The sequence below is a fragment of the Lissotriton vulgaris genome, chromosome 6 (assembly GCF_964263255.1).
Source record: "Lissotriton vulgaris chromosome 6, aLisVul1.2, whole genome shotgun sequence".
NCBI lineage: Eukaryota > Metazoa > Chordata > Amphibia > Caudata > Salamandridae > Lissotriton > Lissotriton vulgaris.
The window spans coordinates 237,695,549-237,721,364 of NC_141694.1; positions in this window are offsets into that span (position 1 = coordinate 237,695,549).

The window sequence follows — 25,816 nt, forward strand, 5'->3', positions numbered from 1 at the left end:
CTGTTGCTCTGGTGCTATTTAGGCTGCCTACTGACAATGGAAGTAAGATTGTTTTAGTACAGGAAGGTGCCCCTTCCTCCTGAGGCATTTCCCTATTTCTATGTGTGCTTTAGAATACAGCACATATAGAAAGAGGAAAAAACTAGGAGAAATACAAATATTTCTCCTCGTCGCACCTCACCTGGGAAGTGCAGCATTTTGCCGCATTCCCAGGTCTACCACTTATAGTAAATCTGGCAATGCGTCAAAACCCACACAACACCTATGGGGGCTTATTTACAAGACGCTTGAGTCACTTTTAGTATGGAAAAAAGAGATGCACTAGCAATGCAATGGGCTTTTAAATAAGTCACTCGGAATGCCTCCCTGGCGCAGAGTAATGAAATGCAGAGATTTGCACTGCGTTGCATTACTCTGGATTTATTAATATTATTATTATTTTTTTATATAATTTTTTTGTATGCAAGGAAAAACAGAAAATACAAATCAAATATTACACAATGATCCAATCAGATGCATGAGTTCGTCAGACACAATTATCATACTATAAATCATTAAAAAAAAGAACAGATCCTATCAGGAGCGTTGCCAAAACCTAAATCCATTCAGTGATGGGTGCCCATATCTTTACTCCGATACCCCTCCTTTTCAGCCCTTTAGTTTTATAAATAGCCAGTTCTATATTATACATTGACAGTAATCTTTCACGCCAGCTGAAAAAAGAAGGGGGATCGGGAATAATCCAGTCTCTTGTAATACAAGCTCGTATAACAGCCATACAAATAAAAAGAAAACAGATTGTAGCTTTTGGTCTTGGTTGACCCACAATTCCTGAACTACAGCCAATCAATACCATCTCAGCAGTTATGCTAATAGTGCTTTTCAAAATTACCACCAGAAAAAGTTCAATTTGCTGGAAAAATTCAGCAAGCTTAGGGCACTGAAAAAACATATGTACTGCGTCAGCGGCAAGCAAACCACATCTGTTACATTTAGTCCCCGTTGTCATGCTCCATTTAGAAATCTTACTAGGGGTGTAATATAAATCATGTATGCACATAAAGTATTGCGATTTCATCATCCCAATTATAAGAATTCGATTGGCCAACATGACTGATTCAAAAATATCAATTTCAGGTATTACCAGCTTATTTACCCATTTTACTTGGCAATTTTCCAAATAATCAGGGAATTCCTGGATCAAACACGAGTACAGTATACCAATTGATGTCTTTTTTGCCAAATGCTCAATAAAGGGGATTTTACTCATTCGAGGGACTAATGAGAGCCCTGCATTCTGTAAAAAGCTACAAATTTGTAAGTACTTAAAAAAATTATTTTTTGTTAAAACAAACTTAATTTGTAGCTCATAAAAAGGTAGCTAAATGACCTTCTATAAACAAATTCCCTAAATAACATATTCCTTTAGTGCCCCATCTAATAGCTACTAAATCACAAAAGATATGGGTAATAAGCCAGGTGCTGTAAAAGGTGTATATGTGTTCAATTTTGTAACACCCAGATGTCGCCGGACAGTTTGCCAAACGCCATAGGCTGCTTTTAAAATCTTAAATCTAGTCTTCTTGAAATAACTAGGTTCAATTACCTTCAAGAAGCACACTTTCATCTCTTCGCCCATAACTAACTTATAAATAAATGGAGTGTTGCAAAAAGAGATGCAAGCTTTATCCCCAATTATAAGTGGGCTAATAGATTGAAGAGTTGCAGCAATATATTGGAAAAAGAAATAAGGGATATTCCACCCACCACACTCTTTAGGAAGAATCATTTTTTTATAAGCTTTGCGCTGTCGTTCATAACCCCACAGAAATCTCGAGGTTGTCCTTTCTAGATTTTTAAAACAAGCAGGGGGAAATTCAATGGGTATTATACGAAACATATACAAAAATGTAGGTAAGATTAGCATTTTTAATACATTAGCTCTCCCATGTAGTGATAAATGAGGGTGATCTAACCTTTCTAATAAAACATTGATTTTAGCCACTGCAGGATTAATATTCAATTCGGGGACATTTGAGACTGGGAGTGAGATCTTGAATCCCAAATAAGTAACTTCTGGTAATAGTGGAATATTAATAGGCGGATTATCCCCGGTATATAAAATCTGAGTTTTTGAAAGATTCAGTGTATACCCAAAGAAGGACCCAAACTGTACAACTAGGTCATTAAAAGCTGGCAACGCAGTTTCAATATCTGTTGTAACAACCACAATAACGTCAGCATAGGCTAAAGCTCGATAATTTGTATGGAGTAAATAATTTTTTATTTTTTTTTCTTCCAAATTTAAGTGATTAACAAAAGGATCGATATTAACGCAAAAAGTAATGGAGAGCACGGACACCCTTGTCGCGTACCACGGATAATTGAGAATGGGACTGAAGTTTGAGCATTCAGACGAATAGATGCAGTAGGGGCACAATACATAGTCCTTAAAGAAGTTAGGATACCCGGACTCAGTCCCTTTCTAGATAAAATGTCCCACATATATGCCCAGGCCACCCTGTCGAATGCTCTTTCAGCATCCAAAAGGGTTACACCAATATTAGAGCGGGTTGCCTGAGCCCAATCCAGGAAAGTGATCAGATGACGGATATGGTCCGCTGTGTCACGTGCAGGAATAAAACCATGATGATATTTCGACACAAGTGGCGTGATGATACTAGAGAGTCGTAAGGCTAAAATCTTAGAATAAAATGTACTGTCTGCGTTGATCAGTGAAATAGGGCGAAATGAGGATGGAGACAAAGGAGATTTGTCCTTTTTGAGAAAGAGTAATTATTGATTCTTGCAAAGATGGTGGAGTTGTTCCTTTTTGGGCCGCTGTAAACAATATAATTAACTCTTGTTTTAAAATATAGCGAAAAAACCTAAAGAACTCAAAAGGAATAGCATCGGGTCCAACAGCTTTACTAGAAGCTAGTGACATTAGGGACAGTTCTATTTCTTCCCAGGTAATGGGTGAATCCAATTGTTCTGCCTCTTCAAATGATAAGGTGGGATTAGGTAGAGAATTAATGAAGTCAGTTACCTTTCCTTCAATGTCTCTAGAAACAATACAATTCGCGAAAAAAAACCAATATATCTGCTAGGTTATCATGTAGCTTCCCTGAGTCATCCATGATCTTATCTATATTAGCAGATACCGCCTTCTGTCTAAGTCTTTTGGCTAAAAGCTTACCTGAATTTTCCCCCACTTCATACAACTCCGATCTGTATGCTGCTATTTGTTGAGCCAGTTTTGTAGCGAAACCCTAATGAATCCTGGCTTTCTGTACCGCTAAGTCCCTTGAAATTTTCTAAATACAAGTCCCTCTACTATATGCCATCATTAATTTAATATCAATATCTTGCAGCTTGGTCATCTCTCCTTCATCCGCCTTCCTAGTTTCCCTCAGCTTATTAATTGAATAGCTTAAAGTTTCTCCTCGAACCCCAGATTTAAATGCATCCCATATAATCCCAATTGAAGCTGAGCCTCTATTATTCTTAAAAACTCGGGCATCCACTTGCCCATATATTCAATATAAAGGGGGTCGAAGAGAAGCTTCTGCTCAAAGGACCAAGGCTTCAGAGATTGTCTAAAATGAATATCTACACTAAGGGTAATAGGTTTATGGTCGGAGATCAGTTTAGGGATAATTTTAAATCTTAGGTTCTCAGCAGTATTGATGAGTCCAGCCGAGGCAAAAAAATAGTCTTGCCGAAAATGCTTCTGATGTGGAGCAGAGAAAAAAGTGCTCCCAGGAGTACCCCCACCCTTTACTTACCCTACGTCCACTAATCCAAATTCATCAATAATACCTTTAGTGGCTTTAAACAAATGTTTCCTCCTGCCTACATATAGACAATTACTAGATATGTCATATGTCCCATCCAGATGTAGATTACAATCCCCACATAAAACTAGCATAGAGGGCCATTATGCTAACTCAATACTCAATTGGTTCAACACAGCTGGATCGTCAGCATTAGACCCGTAAACAGAACATATGGTCAACAATGTACCCTCCAGTCGTAAGTCCATGATCACCAAGCGATCCAACAGATCTTCTTTAGCTCGTCTATGTTGCCCCAGCCCATACCGCTTTAGTACAGCAACTCCTCTTGTAGTAGAGCCTTGGCAAGAACAACCTACTAATTTTAATCCCAGTTCTTTAAACCAACTTCTGTTCTTCCAGGGTATATGGGTTTTTTGGATACACAAGACATCAATTCTCATAGTTTTCAGTATTTGAGCCATTATACCCCTTTTTCTTTTATCATTGAGGCCGCAAATATTCCACAAACAAATTGTACGTTTACCCATTTTTAAATCTAAATAAAAGTACACCAAAAAAAATAAAACAGGCAATGCTCACTACAGAAATACCTACATCGTAGAGATAATGCAAAAATTATGAACTCTTAAACTTGATTTGCACAAAACATTCTTTTACTGTTTTTCCTTGCCCCCAACACCAAACCCCTTCCTGCCCTCCCCCCCTTCCCCTCCCCGCCTCCCCCCACCCTCAGTGAGCCCACCCAACAGAGGCATAAAGACTGTGTCCACAGTGATGGTGAGTGATCGTGTAGTGATTGCGTTCCACCGTGTCCCAACCTGAGCCCTGTGTCCTAATTCCTATCTATAACCAATCACCCCGCCTATAGTTACCCTATCTCATATACTTATTTTCTTTAAGCCATATCATCAATCTTCACGAAAGAGAACAAAACTAATGGCAATTCTAATAGCACAGGAAAAGTAGCCCAACCAAATTGCAAAATACACATCACATCATATCCAAAAATTCCTGTGCCTTAATTTCAGAAAGAAAATACATTGTTTTCCATTTATAAATAACCTTAAGTTTAGCAGGGTTTAATAAAAACACCTGTCCCCCTTTTGCTTGGATGGGTGGTATCAATTGCCTTAAACGCCACCGCTGCTGTACAGTCACCTGAAAAAAGTCCGGACGCAAAAGAAAGTCCCAACCATTGCCTTTCCTAGGCCGTGCTGGCCTAGCCAAATCATACAGAATTTCACGAAGGAGATAATTATGAAGACAAATAAGAATTGCTCTTGGTTTCTCGACCTCACCTCCTGCGTTTCGTCTCTGCACAAACGGGAACCTATGAACTCTTATGATCTCCTTGTCCTAATTCCAATCCTTTAGATCTGGGAAGGCAGTTGTAAAAAGTTCCACAACTTTCCCTCACTGCCTTCCGGTATGCCTAGGACACGTAAAATATTTCTTCGTGTACGATTTTCCAAGTCAGTAAGTTTCCAATCAACATCCTGACCGGTTTTCTGTAATGTGGTTGTAGAAGATTTTTGCATGGATAATTGATCCTCGACAGAGGAGATCCGCTCTACTGCTTCATGTACTCTGGTAGTGACTTCTGTGCATAACTTGGCAATGCGACATACAGTGTTCTGCAGCTTACGTACCGCCCCCTGGGTCCGCAGCCCTTCTGCTTTAGTTTCCTCTCTGTGAGCCATAATGATTTTGTAGATTGTTATAAGTGTAATCTCGCCTTCTAACTCAGCTTTGTCAGCTACTTCTCCTTGGTCCACTTGCGTACCAGGCGTAGTGTCCAATTGGGGTTGTTCAACCATGCTGGGTCTAGCGCGGTTGCAAGCAATTGCAATGGCTAACGTGCCTTACGGACTGTACCGTGATCCTCATGGTTTGTGACAGAGTCTAGACTTACAATGTCCTCTTCAGGCGATAAATTACCATCCTCTCCCAATCACCTGAGAAACTCAATCTGTCATTTTCATTCTCATTCTCTGACATAAGAGATACATCTGACATAGAGTAGAATTGCCCCCCAGAACCAGCTGACTCTCCATCATTAACAGGGACCATTCCTATGTCTTTATCCTGCTGTTAAGGACATCTTTCCTATTCACTTGAGATGCTGATACCAAAGACTCGGAAGTCCCGGAAACCACCTTCGCAGCAACACATGAACCCGCATCTGTGGGGGTTTCAGTAGGATTTGCAGTCGTCTTAGGTGAAACTCTAACCTCACCCACTGCCTGGCATTACTCTGGATTTATGATGCCTATCAGGGCCACGCAAGGTAGCCATGCGTGGCTTCATAAATCATATTTTGGTCTTCTGTCACGCATGCACCACGTTGCGTGGTGCAAGAGCGACGCAAACCCCCTCAGAAATATGCCCCTATGAATGGTTAGAAACACTGCACCTCCCACAAACAAAAAGGGGCGGCTTCTCCGCAAAGGACGAGGAGCTTCCCCCCACTGGACTGAGCCAGCAGCTAAAAAATTAAACGATATTTCATTACTATTTTATTTTTAAGCAGATGGCTTAGCCAACGTATGTAGGGAGGGGTGGGGCTGGGGCATGAGAGGGGACAGGAGGAGTGCTATGTGCACTCTTTGAGTGAGCCTGTGTGTTTGTCTGCCCGTCTCAGGCTGACCAAAACACACATGGGCACTTAGGTTTATTTAACCAGACTTCATTGAACAGCCGGGTTGGAGAAACCTCCACAGACTCCCTGACCTGAGCGGAGCATCTTTCCAGCTCACCCAGGCCAATCCCGCACTGCTCTCCTAGCAGGAGAGCAGTGTGGGGATTGGACTAGGAGTCTGTGACATGGTCCTAGTGCCTGCGGGCACCAGTAAGAACCAGCACAGAGGCGTGACGCCGTCGGCAGCAGGTAGGTTTAACGGTTTATTCATTTTCAAACTCACTCACTCCTGTGCTCCCCTTCCCGTGCCCCCTCACACCGTCTCCCCACACCCAACCACTTTATTTATGTAGCGGCTGCTGCTGCAAACATGTGCAGAAAATTTACCATTGGAATAGCTCTTATCTCTCCAGACGCAGGCAAATAAACCGAAAGGTAGTTAATAAAATATGCACCAAACTATTCCAACACCGACAATTATTAAACTTGTTTTTATTTTGGAAATTAACAATGTTTCACTCGTTTTTGTTTTCAAGGAAAATATGCCATGCGTTAAAAGGCTTTCCATTAGGCTAGCTCTCAGAGGAGTCATATAAATAAACCATGCCAACTCTAGGAGCTGGAGGGTGGCTGGGAATCAATGATGGATAATGAGGGAATCGCATATTTTTCATAATATTTTGTTTGTGACAAACTGTTGATCGGTTTTAAATTAGATGTCAACCTGCTCAAAAACCAAGGTCTTATGAATAGTAATGAAACCAAATAATGAGCTCCACAATTAAAGTTTAATTTAGATTTTCTTTCAGGAGTTTACAGCTGAGAAAGAATATGTTATGTCCTTAATAGCAAGAACCGTATACATGTGGTGGCGGTACAAGGAAATGGTGGGATATGGAAGTTGAAACAATAAAAACAACAAAATTATTAAAAATGTTATTGAATTATTTACAATGGAGCGACAACGTTTTGTACGAATGGTACATTTTTAATTCGCCAAGTGATGGAAGTGTCAGATTTCTTGCTATCCATCTGGGCAGAGCCACTGTAGCACTGCGCGTTCTTGCTTTTGGGACTGCGTCATCACAAATTGGCACTTGCAATAGGATGCGTCATTATGTGTCATTTCTTCCAGCATTAATTTAAATGTTTATTTTTCCTCTACAAACAGCATGTCTTAAATCACACAATTTTGCAGATGAGTCACCTACGAAAGCATAAATGAGAAAGTGACATCAATCCGCATCTCAAAGCTGTTCCAGGTAAAACTCACAATGCTCAATTTTTAATGTCAGGCAGAGCATAAGTGTAAGAAATGGGGTTATTAGTTGTGAAGGATTGAAGTGCTTCACAAGCAATAGGTCCAGAATTGTCTTACTACTGGAACCAAGTACCTCACTGTAACACTTGACTCTCTCTGGCCAGTGAGGCAGAGAAGTGTATGGCCCACACAGACAGGGGAGTTGGGTGTGTGCTAGCAATCTCAATTTGGTGGCAAGCAACAACATTCAATGAAAAAAATAAGTAAATAATTTTTCTTTTAAAAAGAAAAAGTGCTTTTATTACACAAACACTACTATATATACATTAATTAAAAATATACACACAAACACTACTTAATATGCATTAATTAAAAATATGCACATAAACACTACTAAATATGCATTAATTAAAAATATGCACATTTAGGCAAATAGAAATAGCTTTGATGGCACCCTCATATCACATCACCTTTCTAATGAGTCTTTACTTACCCTCATAAGCACAATACCCCTACCTATACAAGATGCAACAATACCATATAAGGTGGTGTAATTGTTAAATAAATCAAGCCTCTTGGCTTTGTCAGGGATCACCATATTACGAATAACAACCATATGTACACTTTGTCAAGGTAACACATTGTTCAGTATATCAAAAGCAGGCTTACTAGCTTTGTCAGAGTGTCACCACATTGATAAAGGCAGCTACGTGTCACGTTTAAACTTTAAAACACCATACAAATCAAAGATAACATGACCAGTCATAAGCATTATTATAATGGTAAATGTTCATAGCACAATATGCAGATTATCAATAAAGCATTTGAATTCAAAACCTTATAAAAGAGTGATTCTTCGGTATTCAGACAAAATGTTGGACTTAAAATGTCATTGGACGTAAATATTGAGTTTTAAATATCATCATGCATAAATATTGTGTAAGAATATAGTTGTCAAGAATATCAATTTTAAGGTAAGTAATATAGAATTTAACAATGTTAAATTAATTAAAATCGTTTACAAAAATATTTATTTTAAATGTTATAAATGGTATATGGTGGGAAGTAAATTATTATATTTAATTAATATCTGTTTTTAATGATCAATAAATATTTAATTGATAATTATTTAACTTAATTTTATAATTATTTCTTAGAGACATGTTTCAGGTGTGGATTGTGGGTTTTGTGGGGGTGTAGGGTGAGAAGTAAATTAATTAATATTCATTATTTGATTTATAATTAGTTATGTTATTTGTATAATTCATTTTTTGCTAAATTACATTTCAGGTGTGGGCTGTGGGTTTTGTAGTGTCATAGGGTAGGAAGAAAAGTAATTATAATGAATTCATAATTATTGTTTAATTAATATGAATGACTTAATTGATAATTAATCGTGTACATTTTTATTACATTTATTTATTTTTTAATTTGGTGTGTGCTGTTGTTTTGTATGGATAATGGGCATGCAAGAATTCCATTATAATAATGAATTAATAATGTTAGTTTATAATAATTATTTTAATGATTAATAATAATGCAAAATGTGTATGATAGAAATTGGTAAAGGTATATATTAGGTGTGAGTTGCTGCATTTCTGGGGTAAAGGATGGGAAGTTGATTGAATAATTAATGTATTATTAGTTAATTATTAATAATAATTGTTTGATTAATGATTAATTATGCAAATGTAGCTACTAAGACTTTTAGATTTATATATTACCGATAAAGGGTGATGTACTTTATTATTAGCTAATTGTTATTAATATGTTAATAGATATTATGTAAAATGTGTCAATATTATAAATGTAAAAATATATTTTAGGTGTGTGCTGTAGTTTCAGGAGGTAAAGAGAAGAACGTTATTTCAGTAATAAGAAATTTAAAAATAGTAAAAAAATGAATTATGTAATTTATTATTGTATGCGTTTATTGTGTTGCCAACATTTCATGATAAATAACATTGTATGTATTGATGGCTATAATTTTGAAAATATAGTTTGGCATTTTGATTAAAATAATATTGGTATTAATGTAATCAATGATATGTTTAAAACATTGTAATAAACATGGAATTTGTTTATTTAAAAATATCTGTAGCTATATTATATTCCGGTTCAGAGAAGATTTGCTTGGCAGTTCGGGCTGGATTATTCCCATGAGGCACAGGGTCAAGACTGATTTGCATATAGCTAAGTCTGAACTGAGGTGGCGAAATTATCTAAAGACTGGTGATGGCTTCAACCCAGATCTGTGACTGGGGTGAGTGTCTGAAAAGTTTCAGCACATTCTGGGACCAGTATCCGATATCGCCCCTCATCAGCCAGACTATCGTGAATCCAGTGGCACAGTGAGCACGGGACCCACATCTGAGCATACCCTGCCAACTTAGGGTGAACAAAGCAAACACAGGGAGATGATGGACAGAATGCTGAACATTGTCAAGCATTCACCCCTAGTTACAGAACTGGGTTAGAGCCATCATTTTTTTTACTCACTATGCCACTCCATTGAACCTACCCTGGCTGATGAGGGGTGAAACACCAAAATCTGTCCTAGTGAAGGACCGGGTTTCCTCTAAGACTCAGCGGTGCCAGGGATAACACCTAAAACCTTTGTGGGTAACCTGTTCCGGCGTACAAATGACAGAGACACGGGACACTTCCTTCGGCGTCAAAGATTCGAGGTTTATTACTGCAGGGAACACAGAAGTCACGAGAAGTACATAGCATGTAAGTTCACGGAGACTGCTTCAAATTGTATCTGTGGATCGCTTTTCTTATACAGTTTTGAAGCATAGGATAACATGGTGCACAAAGGTTTACAACTTGGTTCCCATCGTAAAGATCATAACGGGTCGCTTTCATGTATTCAGGGCCCGGAACATAATTACAGTAACATTTGGCGGTTCCCAACTGTAAAAGTACATCTTCCCACCATTAGTACATTCCAATCAGCAGTAAACAAATCGAGGAAGAGACAGAAACAGGTGCAGAGGAAGACGAGAACAGTGAACAGATCGAAAGGGGTGTAAAAGGGGTGGCATCAAGAAACACGAGTTGCAGGCATCAAAGGGGACGTGCCTAATGTATGCACAACTGAGACAATAGAGCGGCATGGCAAGATGAGCCTCGAGCGGGGCCATCTTCCTTACAGTGTCATCCCCCTCATCATAAAGACACCTTCAAAGGAAACGTGTCTTCCGCAAGAGTTTGGGAATCCCAGGGTTGCAAAGCGGACAGCGTCCGTTCGCTGGCTACTTGAGGGCAAGAAACAAAATGGATGCCGTATCTAAGATGGAACCCGTGGGTTCAGATGAAGAAACCCACGAAACAAACAAACGGTTTAGGCTAGCACAGCGAAGACGCGTACACCCACTAAACTCATCATTTGCGGTTCATAGATACCAGACTCGACCATATTCGTGCGAGTCAAAAACACCACTTACAATTGTCACGGAACCTCAGACGCTCCTTTTGCCCTCATGTAGGCAAGCACTAGTCGGAATCAAAATCGATCTCGATATTCATCAGACCATCTAGATGCTGCTGCAACATAGCTTTATCCAGCAGAGTTCCTTTGGTAACAGGCGGCTGCCTTATACACGTCGTAGCACAGAGGCCACATAAAGCAGGACCACACTGCACGCAAAGGCAACACGTGAACAGGAATGCTACAACAACCCCGATGATCATCAGAATCTTCCAAACCCAAGTCGACATCAGGCCCCAAAACCACCCGAGTAGCGTCCAATCCCCTACGTCCACGTGTATGGACTCAGAGATCTTATGCAACTTCGAGATGGCTTGATAGGCAGTCGGAGCGTTGTCTGGAATGAAAATACAACAACTCGAATGGATCACCTTACATACTCCACCTCGATCTGCTAAGACAACGTCTAAAACCGTACGATTTTGTAACGTCATCAGTCTATCCGCCTGAAGCTCTGCTGTAATATTACCAAGGGCACTGGCAGTGATGTTAGCTGTCGATTCCACCACTCGAGTCAACTGTCTCAGGTTCCTACTATTGATCATAGGCCCCCAAAACGGCAAGAAACCCTTGAAAAAGTCTCCTGCCTCTTGACCGGCAGTGTCCTCTTTGCTAATCACGCCCCTCACAACTCTGGTCTTGTGGTAATCGGAGGCGACTGTAAAAGTCGGTGGCAACAAGTTTGCAATATAACAGGTGCCCGCAAAGTCAAGGGGCAACCATGTATATGCACGGTCGTCACAGACAAAGTACGTACCCTTGGCAGTCAGGAGAACAGGGGAAGAGAGCATTGGTAAGACATACGTCTCAGAGCAAGCACTCTCTCCAAGGTGAGCTCTCGGGCTTCGGCCACGACCTTTTAGACAGAAATTACCAAGGTGGGGTACGACCCATATCGGAGACGAGCTCCTAAGCTGTCTTTCGCCCACGAGCACACTATACTCAACCTCACTGAGATCCCTATAGGCTCGCACCTCTTCCGCTGGGATGAGCGACGGCTCATAGATATCCCTATCTAAATCAGCAATCGCTATTGCCAAAGGCTTATGGTACGGACCGGGACCAAAGTGTGGAGAACGTGGCTCTCGATTCGGGTAAGAATCTAGTGCACTTCGAAACATTGTTTGGAATGCTCGAGCTGAACCCTGGGAACTATAAGGAAGGACCAAGTACGGAATTCCCTTATCGGTGGTATGTGGCATTAACCCACACACCCAACAATTGGTAGTGTTCATCACCAATTGATGCTGATGAAGGAGCTGAATGAAGGAATTATTCATAAATTCCGCACGTCTGGCCTGCTCGTGTTGGGGTAAGATGTGGAAGGAATGAGGAGAGACAGTGGAGGTAAGTTTAGGTTCAGAAGAAGGGGTAGGTGAGGCAGAAGGCAACAATGACTGTATCATGTAATACACCCCACCCACGAATAACGAGGAAACAGTTAAGAACAGAAGGAACACCTGAAACATGAAGCATTTTGTGTGTGCAATTCTGCGCAACTCGAATCTTTGGGCCTGAGCCTTTTCCCTTTCCGACAGCTTCGAGAAAGCCATCCTCTAAAACCGTCCGCTACGTTCTTGACGCACTTCGTTCTGTGTAGCAGTAGTCAATCCCCAGGAGTTCCTAGGAATCGACGGTCTCTGACCTAGTGTCAAGACCTACTAACCAGAAGGAAGTACCCGCGCGGCCCTACGGTTCACCCGGATGTAAGGTATCCTTAATCAACAATATATACAAAATCTGCTAGCTGTGGAAGCAAAAACACATACGTAGGAAAAAGACTCACATTTTACAAAATTACAATTATGCAAGTGTGTTCAGACTGGATAGTGACAATGGGGTAACGTGGATGTCAGGGGAGAAAGCAAAGATATTTGTTAGTCTCTGGTGTTGGAACGGAGAAAATATCGGCTTCTCCCAGGACGTGTCTGTTCGTCAAACAATTGATCCGATGATGAGACAGAGTTCTGTTGACCAGTCAATTGTTCAGATCTTGAGTTCTGTGATGACAAATGTTCACTAATATCGTTCTGCTGCACTGAGGTATCTCCGACAGGCTGACCGTCGCTGAAAGGGACAAAGTTCGGCACAGTTTCGGCTTCAGACGAGGCGATGCCCTTCCTCACCCACGAGTCTCCTGGTAAAGGTATAGGTACCTTTTTGGTATGGGTGGCATGCACCCAGTTCTTACGACCTTCCAAACGAACAGCAGTCCTCGTGGCAAGGAGCACTTGGTAGGGTCCGGTAAAACGAGGCTCAAGGTTGTGCTTCCGACCAAAATTCCTCGTCACCACCCAGTCTCCAGGCTGGAGCTGGTGGCCTGGACCCTCCGTCTGCGTCGGCAGTGCTTCAAAGACCTGTTGGTGAATTAACCTCAGTTTAGCAGTCAGATCATGAAGATAATCGATCAACATTGGGTACTCAAGATCAGAGAACACACTGGATCTAGGGACCCCCAAACATTGGCAGGGCGGCCGAACACAATCTCATAGGGGCTGAGCCCTACTCGGGAGTGTACAGTCGCCTTTGTTGACAGAAGAGCTAAGGGCAAAGCGTCAGGCCACGAGAGACCAGTCGTAGCCTGAATCTTCGCTAGTTTCAATTTAAGGGTGCCATTATACCCTTCAACCAAACCTGCTGACTGGGGATGATTGGCACTGTGGAATTTCTGTGGAATTCCAAGGCCCTTACATACATTCTTCATCACACTCCCCACAAACTCACTTCCGTTATCAGACCATACAATTCGTGGCATTCCATACCGAGGAAAGTATTCCTTCAGTAGGATTTTTGCAGTGGACAGAGCAGTGTTGTCTTTGAGAGCATAGGCTTCGATCCATCGGGAGAATGCGCAAACCACCACTAACACGTACTTCAGGTTATTGCATCGCTCCATATGGATGAAGTCTAGCTGAATCACCTCAAAGGGACATGAAGGGGGAGCAAAATGGCCAGGGGGTGTAGGAGTTCCCTTACCAGGATTGTACATCATACATATCATACAATTCTTAACCAATCTCTCAGCACACTTAGTAATACCATCATTTTTCCATACAGGGGACAACAACTTGCAGATACCTTTCGCACTAATATGTGCCAAACCGTGTGCCATCGTCACAACAGCTAGCACATACGCATCCGGCAACATCCACCTCTTATGTTCCGATAAATCAATCCAGCAGCCATTCGCATTCAACTTTCCCGTACTCTCTTTCCACTTCGTCTTTTCAGTCTCGGTGGCCTCGTTCTGAATCGCTTTCACACTCTCGATAGTGTCCTCACACATACCAGTTTCTGCAGGCCACCTTACCGAACTCGTCACATACATTCTAGTGCTAAGGTTCCGGGCAGTCTCCTTAGCAATCTCATCCGCAAACGCATTGCCACGACCAACATCATCTGTCACTTTACGGTGTGCACTACATTTAATAATCGCCACCTGCTTAGGCAATGTAAGTGCATCCAAAAGATCATTCACAAGCTGTCCATGCTGAATCTTCGTACCATGCGATGTCATAAAACCTCTCTCTCTCCACAAACGTCCAAAACTGTGCGCAACACCAAACGCATACTGGCTGTCCGTAAACACATTCACCCGTTTCCCTTTCGACAACACACACGCTCTAGTCAAGGCAATCAGCTCTGCCGCCTGTGCAGAATTCTGATTCAATCTCGCAGTCTCCACAACCGTACTCAACGTCACCACAGCATACGCAGTTGTCACATCACCATTCGGCAACTTAAAACACGACCCATCCACATACAGGGTCCCATCGGGATCTTCCAATGGAGTATTTTTCAAATCAACTCGACCTTTTGTTTCTTCCTCAGTTCGTAAGTAGCAGTCATGAGATGCCACTTCATCTGATTCCATACTGATTGGCAACAAAGTCGCCGGGTTCAGGACATTACAGCGCTTTATTTGAATGTGACTTGCAAAAAGCGTCAACTCATACCCAGACAACCTTGCACTCGTCAGGTGTTGGGTTTTCGTACGATTCAAGAGAGTGTCAACTGCATGCGGAACCATCACCGTAAGCATATTATCCATGACCAATCCTGCAGATTGTCGGATGGACACCGCAGCTGCCGCTGTTGCTCTCAAACAACTCGGCAATGCTCTAGCTACTGGGTCCAAGGTCGAGGAAAAATATGCACATGGACGCTGCTTACCACCAAATTGTTGCATTAGGACACTCAACGCACAACCTTCCCTCTCGTGAACGTATAGTGTAAACGGCTTACTGTAGTCAGGGGTACCTAACACAGGGGCCGAACACAACGCGTCACGCAGTTCAGAAAAACTTTTCTGACATTCTTCCGTCCATGGTAAAGGAGTTGGAACATCCTTGCACGTAAGAGCCACCAATGGTTTCGCTAGCAATGAAAAATTTGGAATCCATTGCCTGCAGTATGACGTGATACCTAAAAAGGCACGCACATCTCTCTGAGTTGTTGGCACAGTCATTCGAGCAATCACTGCAATTCTCTCTGGGGTCTACCTTCTTCCCTCCTTTGACAATAAGTGACCTAGATAGGTTACTTCTTGGCAACAATATTGCAGTTTAGAAGGTGACACCTTGTGATGTAAGTCACAGAGATGCTGCAACAACGACACTGTGGCAATTCTGCAAATGTCCTGAGTATCCGCAGCCACCAATAAGTCATCGACATATTGGATCAAGGCCGCACCAGCCGGCAACGCAAGCGCATCAAGTTGGCTCTTCAAGGCTTGGCTGTATATCGATGGACTCTCACAGTAGCCCTGAGGAGCGCGTTTAAACCTAAAGCTGCAGCCACCAAGAGAGAAACCGAAAAGGTCCCTACTCTCCTCAGCAATCGGAATGCTGAAGAAAGCATTCTTCAGATCGATCACTGAGAACCAAGATGCAGAGGCTGGAATCAGAGTCAGTAGAGCCGTGATGTCAGGCACCACAGGGAACTGAGGAATCACAATTTTATTCACCTCCCGTAAATCGATAACAAAACGATAAACAGGGGGCTTCGATGGATCAGTGCGCTTCAGAATGGGCAGCACAGGGCTATTGCACACGTTTCCCCGAGTCTCCTCGATAACATCTTTCTCAATCAAATCGTAGATGATTTCTAACAAAGCTCGCTCACCATCAAGAGAGATACGATACTGGGGACTACGTGGCAAACGCACATTAGATTTCAGATGAACAACATAAGGGGGGATATCAAGCAGGCCCACGTATTGGGACCCGTTGCCCACAAAGATGCAGGAAGAGAACTCAATTCCGGTGGGAGCTTGTCGATGGACAAATACATAGGAGAGATAACTTTCTCACCCAATGTAAGCTTTACTCCCGCAGGAGAACAATACAAAGTCGCATACAGGCGTTTCAGCAAATCCAGGCCCAAGAGATTTTCACCACAACCAGTAGTCAAAATCAAAGGAGCTTTCAGCTCACGAGGCCCAATTGCAAGGGGCAAAGGGCGCAAAACCGGATTGCTAACAGGGGCGCAAGAGAATCCAACGGAAACATTTGTTAAGCCAGACAAAGGTGCGCCAGGGAGTTTCGAATGCATGATGGAACTTTTCGCTGCACCAGTGTCCAACAGAAAAGGCTCAACGACGCCCGAGGTGGCAACTGCGATGTAAGGCCCTCTCTGATCAACCGGAACTGATACTACTCCCTCTCCTTGTCTATGGCTGTCCTAGTAATTACCGTCGTCAGTGTTCTGATCGACGTAATAATCGTCCACATTGTACTGTGCGGATCTGCCTTGCGACGACCCACGCTGATCGAAACAATTATTAGAATCGGAAGAATTATTGGAACCATCATTTTGAGCACCGCGACCTCTACCACGTGATGCTTGTTGAGGACCACTACGACCTCCTCTAGATGAATTACCACTATTTCGTTCACTCAAGACTGGACAATCGAATTTCAAATGACCCTCGTTCCTACAATAGGCACACTGATTGTACCCCAACGTAGATCTCTGCGAAGAGGAGTCATTTCGTGTTTGCGACCTATTCGACTGAGACTGCCATCGATTCCGCTGTTGCGAATCATTCTGATTCGAAAGTGGAGGATACGCTTGTTGAAACAACACTTTAGATTTGAGCTCTTTCGTCTTTTTATCGGCACGATCGTTCTCCTCTTTCTCTCTATTCTCATAATATTGGGCCGTAGCCAATATCTGAGCAGAAGTGGAAACAGCCCACGCACTTTCTGAATTCCTTAATTTGTTGCTTAAGTCCGGCAACAAATTTGATACAAACTTGTCCACAAACAATCTCTGACCTCCTTCAGTGCCCATGTCCTGACCACTATGATCAATGAATGCCTCCTCAAATTTTGTAAAGAAATCAGAGACACTCTCATCCTTCTTTTGCTTACAAGCGGACAACTTGTCCCAATTCACCTTCATAGCTGGCATAAGTGTTTTCATGAGAGTTATTATTCTCTGTGGGAGATTAGCAATCAGCTGTTCGGGCTTAGCCCCACCACCGTGCAAGGCATCCGCAGCAAGAAGTGCAGCCCATTCACCGCCTAATTCTGCTGCATGATCTTCCTGACGAATCTTTGCCCATACCGGTTGCGGTACGACATTGCCAAACAACATATCAATGTCGGCAAGATTCATTATCGTAGCATCCACGAGCTGCGACAATTCTTTATAGTACCTTGCAGGATTTTTGCGAGGGTCAGGCAAAGATTGCTTAACCTGCAAAACTTCTGACCGTTTCCACGGAAGATGTATCCACACTCTCTGGAAATGTGGCAAAATAGCAGGATTAACAGTAGCATCACCTGGCATCCACACTGGTGGAACTTCGCGCATGGGATACTGACCAGGCGCTGTTAGTGGTTCCTCAATGTCTTCTAAAAACAATGCCCGAGGCATTATACAAGGACGGAAAGATAGCAACTGCTCGACAGCACGTCGAACATTGCTACCCACTATCATTCCGCTCGCAAACTGAAGCTGAAGATTAGTTAGAGCAGTCAATACGTCATCAGACGCATCAACCGATATTTGATCACGCAAAAGCTTGCACATCTCCTCAAACACGAACCTCTGTGTCGGTACGTTGAATTGAGAGAACGTATCAAGCACCACACGAGGAGGAGTCCTAAGGGGGTATCTCATCCAAGCCATCGCCATATTATATAGCGAGTCACGTTCCCTACTACCAGGAAGCTGACTTTGTCTTTGGGGACCATCAGAACCAGCGGACTCAAGAATCGGTCCAAGAGAATTGAAAAAGTTAGCAGCAACAGAAGGGACACGACGTCCAGCAGATGGGGTATTAGGGTAACACAACGGGGTAACAAGAGAAGTGTCAGGAACAGAGGGAACAGCAGGAGTAACCAGAACAGTAGAAGCAGCGGGAGCTGGAGTATGAGGAAGTACAAGCGGGGGAGCAGTAGGGACGGGAGCAAGTAGAGGAGCAGGAACAGGTTGGGGAACAGGAACAGGAGCAGGTGGAGGAACGGGGACAGGGGGAACCACAGGAACTGCGGTACCCTGTGCATATGGAGGTGGTGACTTCAAGAGATAAGACAACAAGGGGTCCTCTACTACTTCCTCCTTCTTATCCATACCCGACGGTAAAGCGGGGTAGCACTTATCTATAGACATGTGCTGCAATCTATCGAAAACTTCCTTTTCCTTTTCCTCCTTATCTCGCTGGAACTGCTCTGCGTTTCTTACCGTAGTAACAATTCCTTCTCTCTTATTACGTTTATTTGCTTGATTTCTTTCTGCTTGGCTTCTTTACGCCACAACCGAAAGGAATCAAACATGGCCGGCCTTGCATTTCTTTGGAACAATTTAGCTTCAAGATTATCTAAAATCGGAGCCTCAAAACTACCATGAGGTGGCCAACTAAGGACACCGTCTTTCTTAGTATATCGAACCCAACACTCATTGAATGTAATTGGACCTAACCCGTGTCGGCTATACAACTCGTAAGTTGGAGTTCCAACCGGAGGTATCGGACACGAGTCCTCCAGTCGGGAATCCGCACCACAACTTCTAAAGCAACTGAACAAAGTACTACGGCCAGGCATCGTGCACACTAACCGAGCTTCAGAAACGTCAAGGGTTACAGGAGTACAATGTCCCTGCAAAGAGCAAAAACCCTCGGTTTTTGGCGACTGCAGACGTCAAATATCACAACAAAGAACAAAGTACCAAGAACCACAAATGCAATGGAACCATGCAACAACTAAGCACCCACAACAAAGGACTCTGGGAGCGACCCACAAATACTTAACTCAAAGATCAATGGCGTCACCAGGAAGGCCCGTCAATCGTCTCGCTGTACCAAGGTCTACGCCAGGCGCCAAAACAGGTCTACAGTCAGGGCAGCAGTCCGTCGCAGCCGTCAGGAGGCGGGGATCTTCGCGGGAAAAGTCGTCGGCCACTTGTTTCGACAACAGGATCGATGAAGCGGGGTGCACCTTCCCTCGGAGATTTCACACGAAGTTCCTCACGATCGTCGGGCTTTGGACCGGTACCACTGATGTAGCCCAACGTTGGGCGCCAACTGAAGGACCGGGTTTTCTCTAAGACCCAGCGGTGCCAGGGATAACACCTAAAACCTTCGTGGGTAACCTGTTCCGGCGTACAAATGACAGAGACACGGGACACTTCCTTCGGCGTCAAAGATTCGAGGTTTATTACTGCAGGGAACACAGAAGTCATGAGAAGTACATAGCATGTAAGTTCACGGAGACTGCTTCAAATTGTATCTGTGGATCGCTCTTCTTATACAGTTTTGAAGCATAGGATAACATGGTGCACAAAGGTTTACAACTTGGTTCCCATCGTAAAGATCATAAGGGGTCGCTTTCATGTATTCAGGGCCCGGAACATAATTACAGTAACATTTGGCGGTTCCCAACTGTAAAAGTACATCTTCCCACCATTAGTACATTCCAATCAGCAGTAAACGAATCGAGGAAGAGACAGAAACAGGTGCAGAGGAAGACGAGAACAGTTAACAGATCGAAAGGGGTGTAAAAGGGGTGGCATCAAGAAACACGAGTTGCAGGCATCAAAGGGGACGTGCCTAATGTATGCACAACTGAGACAATAGAGCCGCACGGCAAGATGAGCCTCGAGCGGGGCCATCTGCCTCACAGTGTCATCCCCCTCATCATAAAGACACCTTCAAAGGAAACGTGTCTTCCGCAAGAGTTTGGGAATCCCAGGGTCGCGAAGCGGACAGCGTCCGTTCGCTGGCTACTTGAGGGCAAGAAACAAAATGGATGCCGTATCTAAGATGGAACCCGGGTTCAGATGAAGAAACCCACGAAACAAACGAACGGTTTAGGCTAGCACAGCGAAGACGCGTACACCCACTAAACTCATCATTTGCGGTTCATAGATACCAGACTCGACCATATTCGTGCGAGTCGAAAACACCACTTACAATTGTCACGGAACCTCACTAGGATGTTTTTTTCCAGTCCAGGGAGAACATGGCTTGGTAATTCTGGCAGGACTGTTACCATGGGGAGCACGGTTAAGACTGATTTGCATATGGCTGGGTCCAAATTAGTGTGGAATGGTAAGAAAAAACATTGATATAATCCAGATCCGTGAGTGGGTCTGAAAGTTTGACAATGTGCCGCATTGCATCCACCATCTTTTTGTGTTGCTAGTGGGAAGAGTATGCCCAGTCGTGGGTCATGTGCTTACTGTGCCACTGAATTCAAGCTAGCCTGGCTGATGATGGGTGATATCCTGAAACCAGTCCCATCATACTTGTTTTCGTTCCAGGGAGGACCTGGCTTGGCAGTTTGGGCTTGACTGTTCCCTAGGGGAACAGGGTTAAAACTGACTTGCATATGGCTGGGTCGAATCTGGAATGGCATTGTAAGCAAAACAACAATGGATTCAGCCGAGATCTGTGCCTGGGGGTGAATGTTTTTCAATGTATGGCATTCTGTTAATCAACAATTTGTGTTGCTACAGTAGCCCTTAGTGGGAAGTTGGGAAGTTTATGCTCAGTCATGGGTCCCGTACTCACTGTGCCAATGGATTCAATCTAGCTCGGCTGATTATAGGTGGTAACCGAAACCCGGCCCAGGATACTTGCTTCTGTTCCAGGGAGGATCTGGCTTGGAAGCTCAGGTAGTTGTGATGCAGGGTCAAGGTTGATTTCCATATGGCTGAGTAAAACTGGTGTGGCATGGTGAGCAATAAAGAGATGGATTTAACCTAGATCTGTGACTGCGGTGAATGTTTAACAATATGCAGCATTCCGCCCATCATCTTTTTGTGATGCTATAATCACCCTAGGTGGAAAGATTATGCCCAGACGTGGGTCCCATGTTCACTGTGCCTCTGAATTCAGAAGTGTGATTCATGAAGGAATCACACTAGGGTCCTTGGGCAGTAGTCTATTGTACAGAACAGGGGACCCTAGTAATTAAGGATCACATAAATGATAGACATATACTAAATAGTGTATATGACCTCTGCCCAGCCGGACAGGTTTTTTTTATTTTTCAATTTTTTCCATGTGAGTGCTCTTGGAGGTCGGATAATCCATCTAAGGGTTATATTAATGCAGTATGATGGCTGGACGTGGGGATTCTGGCGGTGATCCCCACGTCCAGCCATCATGCTGCATTAATATAACCCTTAGATGGATTATCCGACCTCCAAGAGCACTCACATGGAACTACTAAAATGATTTCTCCGCCAGCCCCCGTGAACAACGTAGTCATCTGTTTATTGCTGCGTGGAACTTCGAACTGCAAAGGAACCCAATCTAAGTAATTGCGAGAGGTTCTGTGATTTAAATAGACTCTCAAGACAAACATGACATATTAATTTCTGTCCTGATGATGATGCAAGTATTTTGTAACTGCATCGAAACGTCGTCGACCTCACTGCACCATATGTTGGTTTGACCTCATAAATACTGAACAGCAATGGGTTGCTATGATTGTAATCTAGTCTGTATAACCAAAGAATAAGTACAGACCGCTTTTGTGCGTTTTTACATAATTGTTTTGTCACTTGTTCTGTCTTGTCCTCTGTGGGTCACAGGCTGTGCCCACTTTTGTATAATTGTTATATATATGGAACAACACTAAAAATTGAAAAATATAAAAAACTTGTCCGGCTGGGCAGAGGTCATATACACTATTTAGTATATGTCTATCATTTATGTGATCCTTAATTACTAGGGTCCCCTGTTCTGAATTCAAACTAGTCTGACTGATGAGAGGTGATATCCCAAAACTGGTCCCAGGATGCAAATTTTGGGTCCAGGGAGGATCTGACTAGGCAGTTCAGGCTGGACTATTCCCATGAGGAGCAAGAACCAGACTGATTTATATATGGCTGGACCCAAACTCATGTAACATGTGAGCAAAAAATGATGGGTTTAACCTAGATCTGTGATTGGGGTGAATGTATGACAATGTTTAGCATTCTGTGTTACTATTGTTGCCGTAAGTGGGAATGGTATGCCCAGACATGTGTCCCATGCTCACTGTGCCACTGGATTCAAGTTAGCCTGACTGAAGATAGATGATGATGCCCAAAAACCTGTCTCAGGAAGCTTGTTTTCATTCCTGGGAGGACCTGGTTTGGCAGTTCGGGCTAGACTGTTCCCATGGGGAGCATGGTGAAGACTGATTTGCATGTGGCTGGGTCCAAACTGGAATAGCACAGTGAGCAAAATCATGACAGATTTAAGTGAGATTTGAGACAGGTGGAACGTTTGACAATGGCCAGCATTTTTTCCATCATCTTTTTGTGTTGCTATAGTTGCCCTTAGTGGAAGGATATGCTCAGGCGTGGGTCATGTTTTCATTGTGCCAATGGAATCAAGCTAGCCAGGCTCATGATTATCGGTGATACCTAGAAACCGGTCCCAGGATGCTTGGTTCCTGTCCTGGGAGGATCAGGCTTGACAGTTCCAACTGGACTGTTCACATCGGAAGCAGTGTTAAGACTGGTTTACATATGGCTGGGTCCATACTGGTGTGGCATGGTGATCAACAAAGCAATGGATCTAACCAAGATCTGTGACTCGGGGTGTGATTTAACTGAGATCTGTGACTGGGGGTGAATATTTGATAATGTTTAGCATTCCTTTCATCATCTTTCAGTGTTCCTATAGAAGCACTAAGTATGAAGGGTATGCCCAGACGTGGGTCTGTGCTCACTGTGCCACTGGATTGAAAGCTGCCTGGCTGATGAGGGGTGATACCCCAAAACCAGTCCCATGATGCTTCTTTTCAGTCCAGGGAAGGCCTAGACTGACAGTTCATGCTGAACTGTTCACATGGGGAGCATATGGCTGGGTCCAAACTGGTGTGGCATGGTGAGCAACAAAGCAATGGAATTAAACCAGATCTGTGACTGGGAGTGAATGTTTGAAAATGTTCATCATTGCTTTCATCATCTTTATGCATTGCTATCATCGCCCTTAGTGGGAAGGGTATGCCCAGACCTGGTGCTCAAGCTAGCCTGGCTGATATGGGGTGATACCCTGAATTCGGTCCCAGGATGCTTATTTCTTGTCTTGAGAGGACCCAGCTACACAGTTTGGACTTGACTGTTTCCTTGGGAGTAGGGTCAAGACTGATTTGCATTTGGCTGGGTCCAAACTGGGGTAGCACGGTGAGCAAAAAAATGATGGATTTAGGCCCAGATCTCTGTACTAGCCCAGAACAGTGACTGGGGTAAATGCTTTACAATGTTCAGCATGCCGTCCATCATTTATATGTGGTGCTATAGCCTTAAGTGGGAAGGGTATGCCCAGACGTGAGTCCTGTGCTCACTGTGCCATTGGATTCAAGCTAGCCTTGCTGATGAGGGGTAATACCTCAACACCGGTCCCAGGATGTATGTTTCCGGTCCAGGTAGAACCTGGCTTAGCTGTTCAGGCTGAACTTCTCCCATGGGTAGCTGGGTCAAGACAGTTTTGCATATGGCTGGGTCCAAGTGGGGTGGCATGGTAAACAAAAAAACAATGGATTGAGACCGGTGAATTTTTGACAATGTGCAGCATTCTGTCCATCATATTTTTGTGTTCCTATAGTCATCCAAAAAGGGTTGGGTATGCCCAGACGTGGTCCCAGAGCTCACTGTGTCATTGGAATCAAGCTAGCCTGCCTGGTGATGGATGAAACCGGTCCCATAAATCAGGTTTCTGGTCCAGGGAGGACCTAGCTGGGCAGTTCAGCCTGGAATATTCCCATGGGGTGCAGGGTCTAGACAGATTTGCATATGGATGGGTCCAAACTAAGGTGGCATGGAAAGCAAAAACACAATGGATTTAACCTAGATTTGTGACTGAAGTAAGTTTTTTGCAATTTTCAGCATTCTGTCGATCATCTTTTTGTTTTGCTGTAGTCACCCTAAGTGGAATGGGTATGCCCAGACGTGTGTCCTGTGCTCACTGTGCCACTGGATTCAAGATGGCCAGGCTGATGAGGGTTGATACTCTGAAATCAGTCCCAGGATACTTGTTTCCAGTGCAGGGAGGATCTGTCTTGGCAGTTCAGGCTCGACTGTTCCCATGGGGAGCAGGGTAAAGAATGATTTTCATATGATTAGGTCTAAACTGAGGTGACATGGTGAGCAAAAAAGTGATGGATTTAACCTAGATCTGTGACTGGGGGTGAATGTTTGACAATGTTCAGCTTTCCGTTCATCATCTTTTGGTGTTGCTACAAGGATTAAGCCAAGTGACTAGGTGTACTGAACTTTGGTGGTTTTGCACACCAAGGGGGAGATGGATGGATGTTCTGTTGTGGTGGAATGAGAATGGTTTGAAAGCAGGAAGGAGACAAACAACCATGGCCGGGATATAGATTCAGGTCAGCTAATAAAATGGAAGCCTCAGGTGGAACTGCCTGTAAGTGGGAGTGGGGGGATATTACTGTATTTTTTTCAATCAGTCAATCGAACTGTACTTATAAAGCACAGTGTATCACCTTTGAGGATATCCAGGTGCTGGGCTGTGGGTCTCAGTCGAATTGTCTGTCTCTCTTTTATGCTGGTCATAATTGAAAATTTGTTTATCAATTGGTTATTTTTTATTACATATTGTTTATGTATGTGTCTCGAAAGGAGAAAGTATTGGTTTTAATATGTACTATGTGCTAATTTTTATGTAACTTTATATTTTGGTGAATAGATTATGAACAAAAACGTTTTATCTTTTTAATAAATGTAATTTGTAACAAAATGTTTGTGAATATGTTCAATGTTGGATATTTAGAACTAATGTGTATGTGATATTTGGTCAAGGTACTTTTTTCTTTTGGTCTCAGTCGAAGAGCCTGGTCTTTAAGGACTTTCTAAAGTCTGCCACTGAAGGTGCTGTTCCAAGTTGGAGGGGAAGGGTGTCCCAGGTTTTTTGGGGTGAGGTGTGAGAAGGATCATCCTCTGGTGCGGCAGTGGCAGATCTGCAATGTCTATGCAGGAGGAGTGGAGTAGAAGTTTCTGGGTGGTTGGTGAAGTTCAGGCAGTGGTTCATGTATGCTGGTCCTTGGTCATGGAAGGGTTTGTAGGTGTGGGTCAGGAGCTTGAAGTAGCATCTCTTCTGGATTTAGAGCCAGTAGAGGGCTCTCAGGTTCTGGGAGATGTGGGTAATTTGGGTATGTTGA